General features: G+C 28.2%; 1 protein-coding gene across 3 annotated transcripts in view; it reads left to right on the top strand.

Moving 5' to 3' along the window:
* Nucleotides 1–16,454, top strand: part of LOC118072870 (nephrin-like) — a 142,576-nt gene that overhangs the window by 53,263 nt on the left and 72,859 nt on the right. The window lies entirely within an intron of this gene.

The raw sequence follows: 16,454 nt of genomic DNA, 5'->3' as shown, positions 1-16,454 counted from the left end.
ATTACTTTTTTCACGTTAACAAAAGACCACAAAATCAAAAGAAAAACTGGAGAAAATTTATCCAAAGATCTATTAGTCAAGGTTATACTACCTGGGTTGTCTATGAAAAGTGTTTTGACCCAGAGTAACCATGTAATTATGTAAAACACATGTCGATACATTTTCAGATAACCTAAAAGCTGTGAAAAATGTAATTCAATTTTTCTTCTTAAATTTTTTCAAGTGATAATATAAAAATACTCTCATTCCATCACCAATATGTGATTTTGATTTGTTGCCAAGATAAATGAATAATTATTTAATTGGACGGTGTATTATTGACAGTAATATCCGCGGTATTAAAGGGCAAATGTCAACGGCATCCGGAGGTTACAGTGCTTTATCTATTTCAGAGAAACATACGAGTGGGATAGCTGAGTTGAGAGGGTAGTACTTGGCGCCGTTGTCATGAGTCCAAACATTAGTTGGCACAAAGCAAGGTTAACTTGCTGTGTCAATTGATGCTCGCATGCCGAATGCCACCTAATTCAAGCCATCGCAATCAGTCGTTAACTAATAATCCACCTATGATCAAACCAATGTAGTACACTCCATAAATAAATGTTCAAGAATATGATCGTTGGAATCGATGACATATTTCACATATCTATTGGAAATTCGTATCCTTGATTACTTTTCAAAGATAATCGTTATCAAATAATTCTAATTCAGCTAATTACAATACATTTCTATAAACTAAACAAAATAAATTCGATTTTTAAAATGCATAGAACTTTACACAATGGCAATTTTTTTTAAAGAATAATTATTGTTCAGGTTTATTTACTGTATAAAAGTAATTAGTTTTTTTATCGATAATACTTTACGATTCATAAAAAATAAGAAATTAAGGTAATAGGAAATATTTTCTCATTTATCTATTAATTTTATAATTATAAAAACAATTTTGGGTTTGATAAGATACCTGTTGGACGTACTCATTAATATTGTTCACAAAGAAGTCGAATTTATTTAAATTTTAGGACGTACATTCCAAATGTGTTCCATGACTCACCATATTGTTTACTCCGAAAAAAAATCTCAACAGACAACGCGAAATAATATGTGATATGAAATGGAAGATAAAAGGTGTGACCAGTATAATTAAACTAAAAAAATAGCTAAAATAATTATTTCTCTCTGAAATGTACTCTGCACATCCATATTTTATTATTTTCATAAAATTATTATATCTAATAATGGTTCTTTAATTTATGTCATACATTATTAACATTGCAAATTATTATTATTATTAATCATGAATACAAAATGATATGTCTGTACATCTAAAAAATGAATGATAAAAAATTAAATATATTTTTAATGTTGAAAAATCAGTCCCAGAAATAGTGAATGATTTTTGAAAAATAAATTCGTTCGGATGAATAAAAAATGATTATAAACAAATTATCGACGAACATTATACAGAACAGTAAAAGTTGATAGCATAGATACAATTTATTGAATAAATAAACGAGACAGCTGAAATTTGATGATTATGAATCGACATAAATATTGAAAATGGCTCCAAAATGTCGATTAAATATATTATGAGATTTTAAACTACATGATGTTACAGATATTTTAATCAAAATTTGATTTGAAAACAGAAATATGTTTCAATTCGTTTAATTAATACATTGCTAAAACAACGATCATAAATCAATATTAATCAATAATATTTCTATTAAATTCAACAACTCTCAATTAAAAGCACTGTTCTAACTCCTAGTTGTACTCCCACGTCAATGAAATCGAGATTTAATTCAAAAAAAATATTTTTTATTCTTCTAACAAGGCTATAACATTGATTTGTTATGTTGTAATATGTAGTATGTGTAGGAGATGTTTAATATTCGTCGAATATATTCATCATTAAGCATAAAATTTTAATGAACTGTCAAAGTTTTAAAGACTAATAAAAATTTATTTTAGTAATAAAAACTAAAAAAAAGAAAATAAATGAGAATAATTACATCCCAGGAGAATCTTTGCGAAAGCACGTGGGCGTAGTACGATAATTGTTACGTGCTAATTCGATTCTATCCATTCAAACGTTCCCAATTGACCCATTTATTAGACTTAAAAATTGTCCCAGTGGATAACCACCGCAATTTAGCAGATGAGGAAAATTGAAAATAGAAGAAAAAAATAATATTCAGTGGATATGTTACGTCAGGGTTTGATAATACAGAAAAAAAAACGATAATTTTGTCTGAAGGTCAAAAAATCCACCATGTTGTTTTTATAGATTCTAATATATAGTTAAAAAAAAAATACATAGTGAAGCTTAAAAAAAATGTCAGACAGATGTTGCTTTGCGGGAGACTTAGAAGCGATGCATGATATTTTTCTGACCCACGCCGACTCTCCGTGAGACAAGTGCATGCAATGTTCACCCATGCTGTGTCGTCCACATGTGTGTCACAGGTTTTCATTCCCTCAGTTGATCCTGTCGTTTTAGTACATCAATAAAAATGAATGTACGTAATCTGAGAAATTCTCTAATTGCTGTCATTAAGGGAGACTTTTGTAAAATTATCAAATACTAAATATTTTTTAAAATAAATATGATATATTTAAAATTTTTTAATTACATTTTTATCCACAAAGTATGTCATATGTATTTATTTTTATAGAAGTAATATTTCGAGTTATTCAGACCAAATAGCATAAATTCGAATCCAAACTTGGCACATATGTTTTAGGCTTTTTGACCACATTGCTTTCATTTCTTTTTTTATGGAAACAAGATCAAGCTCATCAATAATATATGGAGCTGTTATGTAAAGATTTAGTTGTGGATATTTTTAAAATGTTTCTTTTTCTAAATAAATATAATGGAAATTTTTTTTTACTAAGGTAAATAGATTATTTTCAACAGACTTAATTATTTACAATAATATCGAAAAACTGTCAATAGTATTATTATTTAATAATTAATAATACTAAATTTCTATTTATTAATTAACTCAGTTGTCATTTATTAATAATTTATTTGAATTGGATGAATGTTTTTTGCTAAAAAAATGATTTTTTGTTAAAAACTTTTTAAAGAACAATGAATTATATTTATTTGTAAATATTACAAAAAAGGTAGTTTAAAGGTAAGAGTGTAAGATGTTTTTATTAAGAGAGAACTTGAAATGCATTTGGTTTGTAAAAAAATTCAACAATAATTCAAGAGGAGCATAAAGTTAACGTAAAAGGCGATTAGTTTTATTTAAATTATAAGAAGTAATACCATATTTGCAAGTTGTTTCTTTAATTGGAGTGAAGCCATCGGCAAGTTCTTGTCTGGAGGATAGTATTCTTATTACTTTCAAGAGAAAGAAGAGCCGAGGTAACTCTACCCCAGTTATCTCATCGTTATTTTTCTCACATGATGAGAATTAAGTCACGATCTTGGAGAACGGAAAAAACATGCCAACGTGTTTTCAACTTAGTTCAGAATATAAAAAAGGATTATTTGGACACATGTTTGATTATTTTTATTTCACAAATACAATTTTATTTCTCACGAAAATTTATACTCCAAAAAAAAAGATTCACTCCAATCGTAATTTTAATAACATTATATCTTCACTTTTGTATCTTCGACGATCATTGACCAGTCTTTCTCACAGATTACAGTGAAAATAGAGTAATTTATGAATGTTAGGGAATGTAATTGTTATGAATTATCATAAAGTTGAATATTTGAATAATTATATATTTATCAACCCATTGTAGTGATTAAAGAGAATAGATTATGACTTAAACCATTAAATAATCTAGCTTATATAATACGATTAAAATTGTGGTGAATGAAAACTGAAGTGAATTAAAGTTGATTCATTTGAAAAATATCGATAGAATATTAAATGACTAATAATCTCTTACGTATCGAAGCTTAAAAAAAATCAATATTTCTCTAATTTATAATTATCCAATCTAATGATATTTGATCATATTTTTATTCAGATTACTTTAAAACTGGATAAATTTTAAAATTATTTTTAGAATTAAAAAGAAAAGACGTGGATAAATTTTAAACACAAAGTTAAATGTCTGTAAAAAATTGAAACAACAAAATTAGAGATACTTATCAGTATTTAATCTCATTCATGATTCACCAGGTAAGGATGTATACATGTATTATAGAATAAGAATACCTATATATATTCATGAGAATATCTAATTCTATAAACGACTCTCAATACTATTTAATGAGAAAAGTTTCTCTTAACTCTTCATAAAAGATGATCAAGAACAAAATACCCTCAATTGAATCAAGCTCAGATACCTCGAAATTATTAGTCTAGAGTATAACTGATTAATTGTTACGTTGAACATACTTGTTAGGTGAAGTTCTAACAATGTATCCTTACAAATTTTTGAAGCCTTTTAATTAGCAATATGTGCACATCACATTTTTAAAAACAGATACACTCATAGCATTATTGTTTCAGTAAGATGCTTTGACTACTGATTAATTAGCTAATGAGATCAATTTTTGTCTCGAGTGTTTCGTTAAAATATTTTACAAAAAAAAAATAATCATAAATATTTAAAAGTCACTTTATTAACAGGCTTATTAATAATTTGTATTCCTTGAAAAAACTGATTAAAAATGTAAATTCAATTAGTGGAATGAAGCTATTAATGAATAAAATATAGAATGACAATGCCAACAATGTTAAATATGGTCACAGTATCCATTATAGCTGGCAATCCGCAAAAATAAAGCGATATCATCAAATGAAGTAGTATCTGTAGAACAAGTATTATATCTCTCAGTAAGACCTGCAATCAATTGTGGGAATTGCCAGATGACACATTCTCAGTTACATTATATGGGTATAAAACTCGTTGAGCTCTCTGAGACCGTAACGCATCTCAGATTCGCGGTCTTGGTCTCTGACAATATCCTCTCTCCCCTTTTTTTTTTCAATATTATCTCACGACCTCCGATTACGAGTCGCGATTGGTTGTCGCTTGAGAGACGAGCACAGATTGAAACGAAAGTGGATTTAGCGCTGAGAAAAATACAGTCTTGAGCTATATGAAAAAAACTCTTCTCATTCAGATATAAAAGTTCTGCTTCAGCAGTAAAAAACAAATTTTCTATCTACACTAGTCTGATGATAATATACACACAGCTCATCTTTATACACCAGGAATAGACAAAATATAAAATATAGAAAAGCAGAAACGTCTGCAGATAGTTGGAGATAGCATGTATAGGAGTGCAGCAAAAAGACGTACAATGGAGAAAAAAATAAAATAGCAGAAGAAGAAGAGATGGAGGAAGAAGAAATGAGTTAAAAGATATACAAAGAAGATGAAGAAGAGAAAAAAACATGATGATGAAGAGAAGAAGAAGAAGAAGAAGAAGAGAAAGGATAAAGTTGGCCGTTGAGACACGCGACGAGTAAAGCGAGGCAGCCGGCAAGTAAACCGGTTTTTAACTTCTTCCTTCTCCCACTCACAATCTGACAATCTCTCGTCTTTGTTGGACGCCACGCGAACGACGGACGACTCAAGGTGCACCTGCAGTTACCGCGCTCCACTATGTTCTTCTCGTTTGGCCCCATGGATTCCCGGGACTCAGCCTTTCTTTTTCTCCTGCTGCCTACCTCCTCTCTTCTTCCCTATCTCCTCGCGGCCGTATGGACCGGTTCACCGAGTCTATTACATGGGAGAACTTGCTCATAATGCCCGAGGCTATCATCCTCAGAAGCCAATCTCACACTGTACCAGCCATTTTCTTACTTCGTCCAATTTTATATACACTCGCGGCTTTCCTTAACATTTACCAATATCCTTAAACGCCCAGTGTGGTTAATTCGAGGGAAGTAAATATTCAAGGACTTTTTTAGGTCTCGAAATGATGCTGGTATTACAGTTGAGGTTCTTTCGAGTATTTTTGTGGCTTAGTAAAAATTATTTAAACCTGTGTCAATTCGATTATTTTTTAAACAAACAATTTATCAAGATTTCAATTTTATTCTTGATTTTAATAAATTTAATTTTTTCATTCCTTCTATTTTTAATGCTATTCTAAAAAGATTTATTTAATTTTTAAAAATACTATGATACAACAATTAAATTTCCTACTGTGTGTATATATTTTTTTTAAAAACCACTGCACACTGCAAAAGTTAAATGACCCTGATAATGTAGGACATTTTGAGATAAAATTTAAAAAAAAAAACCTCATATTTTATGTGCTAGAAAAGACATGTTTAACAATTTTCTCAAGTTGTTTTATGCACTAATATTTTGAAAAATTATGAAAATGATATTCAAGAAGTTACTAGTTAGTAGAGTTGACTCCCTATGACCTATAACGGTTGAATATACTTAAGTATAGTTCCAATGTATATCCGCTCTGTTTATCATTTTCTCTACATATATATTGATCAACTTAGAGTTGCATTACATTTCTGAGGTAGCAAAGGTTATGTTAAAATCGTTAATCACATTACATACACGTCACATAAATTCTATCATTTAACCATTTTCATGAAGAGCTTTTTATTAACTACCTCAGGTGTAGCAGATAAATCATATTTCAATTGATATGCTAAATATTTTAAACTATTAATTAATTAAAATCAATTTAAATGCAAAAAAATATTTTATAGCATAAATAATTGAGTATATAGTCTACTAGTCTGCTTTATGATCTCAATTATAATTAAGATTTATTTTCCTTTTATCAAAAAGCTTTATCATATTTTGATACACTTATAGTAGATTTTTGCGTCTTTTAACACGATTTGTTGAAGATTTTTTCTGTAAATTTAACAGGAAATAAGACTATTGCAAGAACAAACCTTCAATCTGTTGGAAAACAGAGCTTTTTCCAAGGATTGTTGTTTTTGTGGAACTAAACAACAATTAAAGTTGTCCTGTATGTTGATGTTGATGTTGTCAGTCAATCTTAAATGGAGCTTCTTACTGTGTGATAAATTCACCAAACAATCTTGTATTTTACACTACTCCACATCCACTAAATCAACTTCAACTTCTTCAACATTTTCGCTCTCTTTCATTTCACCTAAAAGCACTCTGTTACCATTTTCAGTGGAGGAATCAGGTTTCATTAATTACAAAGCTCGATTGAAATTCCGACTTACAACATGTCTTTTCTTTTCTCTTAGAATTACTTAATACTTGTTAATCGTTTATTTTTAATTAAAAGGGTCGACAAAGCATCTTCTGGTGTGGCGGAGTGTATAATCTCAAGACTTTATCATCAACGGGAAATGAAACGCTGATTATAAATTGCATTTTTTATTTTACCCTTAAAATTATAAAGAAATCTTTCATAAATAATATATATAAATTTTTCGTTATTATTCAGATAAAGAGAACATTTTATTATTGTTGGAAATAATTTTTCAGTTTATTAATTTGACAGTCAAATTAAAATTGTAATTTAAACTTCATTTTTCAGTTTTTTTAATTGCATATAAAAGAAGTACAACACTTGAATTTTTAACAACTACGTTGGATATTAGAATTTTAATTTTATTCTAATGATTACAATTTCAAGAGTTAATTTAATGTTAAAATGATTCAATATAATTTTATTAATATCTATTTTTTCAATAAATGTTTTTTTGTTAAAACTGTTGATCACAGCTATTTACTTTTATTACCAATTTCACTTGAATTGAATATTTGATACTGGAATTTATTTCAAATACTGAAAACCATCAAAAATAATCTCAAGCATAGTAAGTGAATGAAATCAGAAATTTCCTTTCTAACAATAATAATAAAAAAAAAATACTCTCACCTTAAAAAAGGAGGTAATAAAAATGAAATTAGGACGTTAATAATCTTTTATGTTTTATTCAAATTTTCCAAATAAAGGAGGTCGGTTGACGAACTGTATTATACCTTAAGTACTGTAGAATTTATCTTTAGATCTGCAATCCATCTTTTCTTATTTTTATTCCTCCCAAGGAAACCGACATTTCAGAAACTGCTCCGTTGAAAAGGAGCTTGAATGAAATCTTCTCACGTGTGCGAAAGAAACGAGTAAGGAACCCTGAAGGAAGGAAGTTCAGGGGAATGGGTGTAGGTTGGATCAGAGTGCGAAAGAGCTGATGAGGAGTATGAAGCGAATGCGAAGGGTAAGGAGAAACGTGAGAGCGTGCGAAGTACAGAAACGAAAAGGAGAGAGCAGCGGAGATGAGTCAGGAGGTGCCGCAGACACGTAATTGCGCATTAGCTCGTCGTTGTAATCCAGAGGATGAATGAACGACGTAGACCCAATGCGAAACCGCAGGTTGAAGGGAGAGGGGAGATTAGAGCTTGGGGAGAGCAGTGAAGAGGAAGGTAAATGGAAGCATCCGAGTGGAAAGCCACGATCGGACCCAACTGAGAGCCTATATAGACAAAACCGGTTGAACTGAGATTGCAAGACTTCGTTAACGATAAAATAATGTGAGAGTGTGAGCGAGTGCAAAACAGATCCAGAAGGTAATCGTCGTGAGACACGAACATGCTTGACGTGAATGAGGACAGGCCCGCATGGAAGTATCATTTTTATATTCATTTGATGAAGAAAATTTTTTCTTTTTATCATTTCAAAGAATTATTTTCTGCATCTCTATTCATATCGTTTTTTTTTTATTAAAAATATTATTCATCTCATAGTTTTGTAAATAGGCTTGACACTGAATTATTCACCACCTCATTGAAACTTGATAAAAAAAGACAAGTTTTCTTCAAAAAAAATTTCTTCGAAGAGATGAAAATAAAACTTTATTTCTTTTTTCTTCAAGAAAGTTTGTTTTCGTGTTCTTTGAATGTATCAGAAGTTGAGTCTCTTTTTTAATCTTTAGATCTTAATGTTTTTGTAATAAAATTCTTTGATTAATGGAAATTTATCAATCAATGTTATGAAATTTTTCATTTATTCATTATCATTGTGAACAATCTAATTTCATCGATCATGATTTATAGAAGTAGCTAGAGAACAGGTATCTCGATATGATTTAAATTGTAATTTTCGCCTTTTTATTGCCATTATTTTTTCTCATTTGCAATTAATTAAAATAAATACGAACATGAAAATAGCAAATTGCATTCATTAGTTTGATTTATCATCATAATGCATGTTTTTTGCTATCGAAATGTCAAACTTAAAAGCCTATTTCCAAGACGATTTTAAATCTTTATTTTATTTACACAAAACTCCGTCACTGAAGTGTATTATTGATTACCCATACTATAAAATTCAATATTACACCTTGACAAAGTAAAAAAGACAGTTTTAAATTGATTAGTCATGAAAAAAGTAAAAAGTGTATTTTTGATTATTTTCGCAATTGAAAGTAGATTGGTTTGAGATTAAATTCGTCGCAGTTTCACTGAAGAATATAAAGTGTAAGTATCCAGTAGTAATTTATAAGGTAACGATCATGAATCTTCATCTGAAGTAGTGTAGTACGGAGGAATAGTTACGGCTCGGTTATTTTCTTAGATTCTGTTGATTAGCAACGGACGATGACGGACTAAGAAAGAAGTAGGAACGTGGGAAGTTGTTTGACTGGCTTCCGTGCCGCATATTATCAAACCATATATACAAATGGGCACACAAATAGCTGATTTGTTAAATATATATAATTATATTTTCGAGTGATTTCCGGTGTACTGATGGTTTCAACTTTTTACGTGGTTCTTCACAAGAGTAAGATAATATTCGTGGCTGGGAGGCGTATGGTATATTATCGTATGTGTTGTATGTTATTTTAAATCAGATGCAATCGCTTATAATAATTAGATTCATACTGAAAAACAACCAACTTGTCGATATATATTCTTTTTAAAACTCTTCGCCCTTGGAGCCTGAAGGACACTCAAGACCTTCAATCTTTCAGTGAATAAGTACCGAGACTTGTGTTAAGTGTTGAGTAAAACACACGTTTCATATTACTCTAGGAAAATAATTAATGATTTTAAACAAGTATTCTCTTTCTTGTTGGAAATTATTTAAATATTATATTCATTGAATAATTTTGCAATAATTGATTTAAAATGTTTTGTTTACGATAATTTAACTTTTTTAAAATTATCACAAATTATGCAAATGTATTTAGTGTCTGTAAAAGTATTCGCTTGAATAAAACTTTAGTACAACATTCTAAGCTAGAATTCCAACACTGGTTGAATTTTAAGCCATATATGAACTCATTGTCCTACGGTGAAGTACTTAAACGACTACCTGATCTACATTCATATTGCTTTGACCACGACCAGCTGTGAATAACTAATTTTAGCTTCATTTATTTGTTTTCATTAATCTCCTTTTTTTCCATATTAAATACTTCTTTTCCAACTTTACAACAAAATTCAGTATAACTAGTTTATTTGTTTTAAATTATCAAACTAGCGAAAAATTGTAAAATATTCAGAATAACTTTTTATTTTATTTTTCTAGTTAATAAACTGCTAACTTTAATTCACAATATTGCGACAATAAAATATAAAATGATGTATCATCTTAATATTGTGCATTCTAGAACGTTCAAATTGTAGAAGTGTTTGTCTATTTTCTTGCCAGCCTAATATTAATAGTAATTTTTAAGTAAACATTAATATATGACGGTATTTATGACTTTGAATAAATCTGTTTATCAACCAGAATAATATAATTCCAACGAAAGCTGCATAATTAATTTGGCTAATGTAAATATTTATTAATGCGAATTTAATTTATCAAATAAATTAATGATCCACTTCAATTCAATTGCTTTTTATTCAATAATATTTTCTGTAGGCTTAATTTACTTAAAACTTTTTATAAATTTCGTGTTGACATTGCAAATTCACTCTCAAGACCATTGTAATAAAGATGTATATTAAATATAATATTCTATCTTTCTGCAGAAATATATTTTCAATTAACAATTTTTGTGTTTCATTTAATTAAGAAGTTTTTTTATTGTTGAGAATATGAAATTTATGAATTTAATATTAATAATACTAAAAAAATGGCCTTTTTTTTACCACGAATAATGAAAGTTTAGTATAAAATCAGCAGACGGGTTTGTTTGAAATTGGAGCTTATTACAGTGAAGCTCATCCCAAATGAAATTTAAAAAGGAGTGCCTTACGAAATTATGTTTCTCAAGAAAAAGCTGGACGAGTAAAAATTGAGTAAAGTGACGTAAATGTAGACATAAAAAAAAATAGACAAAAAAGCATGAATCAACTAACTATAGTAGTGCTGTTAAAAAAGTAGAGAAGAAATACGTACAAAATTTCTTTCATATAGACATAGTCAAAGTACTTTCTACTACTCATTTAATATTTATCACTAAATTTCAACCCCACGGAGTCTTTGGCTCCGAATGTTTTTGGTTTTTTTCTTCTTCTGTGCTTCCAACTCTTGACTTTTTATCCCTGCCCCAAAAGTCGGTTCACTTTATCCCAGTTATTTCATCGATCTTTTTGACCTTCTCATTTTCTTATTTTTTTTTTCACAAAAATACCAAAGAAAATTCTAGATGTTGATGGAATAACGTGTGATATTTTCTAACAGGATAAAAGGACACATAAGACGTATTCAGATTCTTCTTATACAGTCTAGCATCTAACACATGAATGTATATCTAGCTGGAATAAAAGTAAGGAAAAGAGAATGCGATCTTCTCATGTATTATGTTCACTCCAGCTTTGCCATACAGTTTTTTCGTTTTCTTCTTATCCTTTGCCTGAAAGTACGCATTCCTCTTTTTTACTACTTGTGTCTTTAACACAAAGTTGAATTTACACTGTGTAGTCTAATAATTTATTGCAAGAATAAATGTTACTATTCGTTTATTCCATTATTTCTAAGATGAACTTTATTTTAACAAGAGTTTATTCTAATTATTCAGCTCATAAAGATTTATTTTATTAAGACTTTATATTACATTCAGCTTTTGATTAAATTTTGAATCTTTCGTAATCTTTAATAAAAAGGTTGGATTATTTATTGATAATAATCATTTTGATACCCACTTTTTCTTAATTATTGGTTACATAAAATTTACTTATTTTACTGAACAATAATTCTTTGTAATTACTTTTTTATCATTAAAAAAAATTTATTATGCTTTTTACATGATTTATTTTTTGCAGTAAAAATCTAATTTTACTACATTTTTTGTGCTCCATCAAAGAAGATAATACTATTGAAATTTTTTCTAAAGTATAAAAGTTTATGATAAATTTAAAAGAGTTATAAAAATATCTGTATTATATAAAAATTTATAGACAGTGTAATATTGTAGAGAAAGAGCATGAGTAAAATAATTCCACCGTGATTGCTACATATGTATAAGAATGAAAAAACAATAGATTTAGTTCATTGAACAAGACTGACTTTTTGTCAGTTAATCCGACACGCAAAATGTGAGGATAACATATGCTCTTATCGTTTCAGTGTAAATAATTGTTTTGTATGTTTGTTTAAACCAAAAAATGTACATGTTTTAACATGTGCTTTGTTAATTACCAAGATGAAAATAACTTATTTAGTTTCATAAACAAGTTAGCAATTCACATCCTGAAGGAGTCTAAACTACTGAACCAACAGATTTATTTTTATTTTATTATTGAAGTTTAAATTTTATTAAAGAAAAGAAATGAGACAAATTTAAATATTTTTTAATGACTTTCAAGGTAATTTAACCTTTGACACATCTTGGCGAAATGAAAAAAGTCTAGCAAAAAAATAGTTCATGTGAATTATTAAACTCATTCTTTCTCGTCAGGAGATTTTAAAAGTTCAAGCGTTAAAATTTTTTTTATAGGACATTGATATGAATCTCTTTTATGAAGTAGCTTGAATTTTCTCGTTTTTCTGAATCGAGTAAAGTTTATACTGACAACTAATCTTGTCTCAATAAAAAAATCATTTGATATCTGGAATATCATGTTCTTTATCACTTTTATCAATAAAAAAAAATAAATATATCAAAATCTCCTTCAATAATATTTTTTTTCCTTTAGTGTTCACAGGAATTTAATTGATTTACATTCAAGTAAGAATAAAAATTACAAAAAAAATTATTTCCCTTAGAAGAATAAAATAATAATTAAAAAGACGTTAATAATACTCGGATCCCTACAATGATAGCATATCAATTAATCCATAAGTAATAATTGTTGGATATTTTGCCATGAAAAAGTTGATCGAAAGCAGTTTGATGATGGATAATAACATAAAATTCCTTACACAGTAAACAATGAACAGGGAATTATTTCACAAAAAAGAAAATCAATTAAGCTCTCAATACGAAGTAATAATTCAAATTCAGAAAATTCAGATTGCAGAATTATGAAGGAATCTGTACACATTAATTCTTTTCCCCTGATGATAGTTGAAGTATGAAAGTGATCGTGTAGTATCGATTACTTTGGTATTCTCTAATTGCCTTTTTTCTCATTAATCATCCCTTTTTTGGAGCTGGATTGAATCTGCTAATAGACTTGATGGTTTTTTGAAAAATAACTACACTGAGATACTCAGCTCAGCAGCAACTTCCTATCTATGTAGGTAACGAGGTATTTTTAATTGAATCAGCTGGTTGTGCGGAGAAACAGCAAATAAAAGTAGCATTGTATTGAGGGGAGATGATTATTTCACTAAATCTGAAATACTCGGGATTGCTTTTTAAAATGGCAATAAATTTTTTTATCGATTGATCAACTTCATTATTTATCCATTTTTACTAAAATATAGAAATTAGCTATTCTACAATTGATATTCAATTTTACCAATACTCTAAAATATGTCTTATTTATTGTTATTAAATATATACATTTTTAAACAATGATTATTGTTAGCTTTTTTGTTTTTCTTAAAGCTTTGTAGTAATTTGTATACATTTTATAACATGAAACAACCAAATTTTATGTTTATGTAGTAAAACTGGTATGCAATGTTTAAAGTTCCTTCCGAATTTTCAAAATATTCACTAAGCATGAGATAAATGTTTGAACATAATGTTATTTCTGCACAATTTAATTCATGATGTTGATTCCTCAAGCGTTAAAAAGTTTACTATTTATGTACAGAAAAATTTTTTTGAATGAAAGTATGACTATCGTAGTAGAGGCAATGTTGTATAATGTAGTGGTGAGAAAACTGTAATAATAATTAATTATTTTAAACTTATAATATTATTCAATACTACATAAAGATTTTGCTTTAAGAAATACATTGTGTGGTTATTCACCGTATTCCAATATCTGTGTTAATTATAGTTCAAAAATATTTTAAATAAATCCATTCTTTTATTTCAAGCAATGAAAAAAATGTAATGGATAATAATAATTGATAAAAAAGCTAGAGGATTTGAAAAGCAAATAATAAAGGTTTTTAGGAGAGAGGAAAAACTTTTTACGATTCTTTGTGATATAAAAAATAATAATTATGTTAATGTAATTAAAAGTTAATAATTATTATGAATATTTGAACTCACATGTAATGTAAAAAGCTAAACATATTAAAAAATCAATTTATGCATATACTGTTGCGATTGTAGATATTAATAAAAATAAAATAATTAATATTTTAATAAAACTCGTACAATAACCAAACATGATATTTCATCAAATTAATATTCATATTCGTGTTAACCATAGCATAAAAGTCATCACTTACGTATTTTTTTATTATCCATTCTTCTACATAAACTGGATGTAGTATTTTTTATATTTAGTATTTAAAATTCATGATAAAACATATTTGATATCCATAAAATTTACCAACAAAAAAATATGATTTATTTCTAATACGTTTTGATTACATCATGATAAATGTATAGGCAGAGATGATAAATAGTGATCGAAAAGCAGATTCTAATTTACCATAGGCTACGAGAAAATAGAATAATACCTGAAGCAGTGTGTTGTTATTTTTTCTCTTGAGATCTTCCCAGGGCATTTTAATGAAGAGGAAATGGCTTTAGCACGAAGTGAGGATGTACTTTACGAATAAAGGAAACGGATCTATTATTGTATATTACTCCCACGAATTTATTGAACTTTTAGCTGTTAACATTATTTCGCTTTCAAGATGACATGATTTTAATATTAATGATTTATTACTGTAATAACGGAGTAATTACAAACATTAATAGAGTATTATTTTCACATTCTCCATGATAAATCTGTTCTACTAAATAATAAATTTCTTTCCATTATATTTTTTTAATAACAAATATTGTCAAAATAAAATAATAAAGTTTTTTTTTACTTCAATCATCATTTTAACTTAATCGTTTTTAATTTTAAAATTTTTATCAATTGAAATAAATGAAGTAAAACCTTATTACCAAAATACATTGTTCGATAAATCTTCAGAATAAATCAGCTTTGATTATCAAAGTCTAATAACACATGTTCATTCAAAATAAAGCTTAAATTCGTCGTAAAAAACACTATATAAGCCATGGAAATTCGGTTGGAGCAATTGATTGATTGAGAGAAGTGTTCAAGCAAACCGTGAAATTGGTGCATTGGTATAAATCGAACGGATCAGATAGAGAAGTTTGTAATTGAACATTTCTACAAATGTTTCCCTTTGACATTTCGGTTCGATTACTGCTTGGATCTATTGGTATCTTCGTTAGCCTATGACTGTCAATCACATCATTGCCGGAAATCTCCTCTCGTCATCTAATCCTAATGTAATGACATATTCTCTGTTAGTTTAGCAATACTACGAAATCTCTATAAACTTTTAATCGTTTACTAAATCCAATCCACTATCGTTCTTATTCTTTTCAGATATCTGCAATGTTATTGATTAAATACTTATGAATATGAACAACTTCACTTTAGAACGTTTATTTCAAATGTCTCGGCTTTATAAACTTTTATAGATTTTATCATCTCTTTTTTTTGCTAAACCGTACATACTACCATGGTTTTTTCATTAAACACTTTTGCTTTATTTCTTCACCATCATCCTCTTTCTCCACGACACATCGCTTTTTACGGCATATTTGATAGATAAGCAAATTATCTATTGCACCATCTTTTGAATGAGCTCTTTCTGGCAAAACTATTTATTTTAATATCCTAGGTTTAATGAAAAGCCACTTTCTCGGTAACTTATAAAATTATTCATTCTTAATTCATTATAATGAATTATTATAATAGATATTTCTATTGATATTATAATTATTTCTTTTATTTGTTTCGGCAAAATATGCTTTTTGTAGGAATGCACGAATATATATTATAAAGATAAATGTAATGAAAATACTGGATGATAAAAATAAAAAATTTAGTTTAAAAACTGCAGGAATGTCTCTCCATACACAGTGATGTATTCTTTTGGTTATAAAAATATCCATGCAGTCTTCTCACCATAAAGATAACATTAAATGTTTGTCAGTTCTTTTACCATAATACAT

This window comes from Chelonus insularis, unplaced genomic scaffold, assembly GCF_013357705.1.
Source record: "Chelonus insularis isolate UGA/USDA-ARS -01 unplaced genomic scaffold, ASM1335770v1 contig_94_pilon, whole genome shotgun sequence".
NCBI classification, from domain to species: domain Eukaryota; kingdom Metazoa; phylum Arthropoda; class Insecta; order Hymenoptera; family Braconidae; genus Chelonus; species Chelonus insularis.
This window is presented reverse-complemented; position numbering and strand designations above follow the sequence as displayed.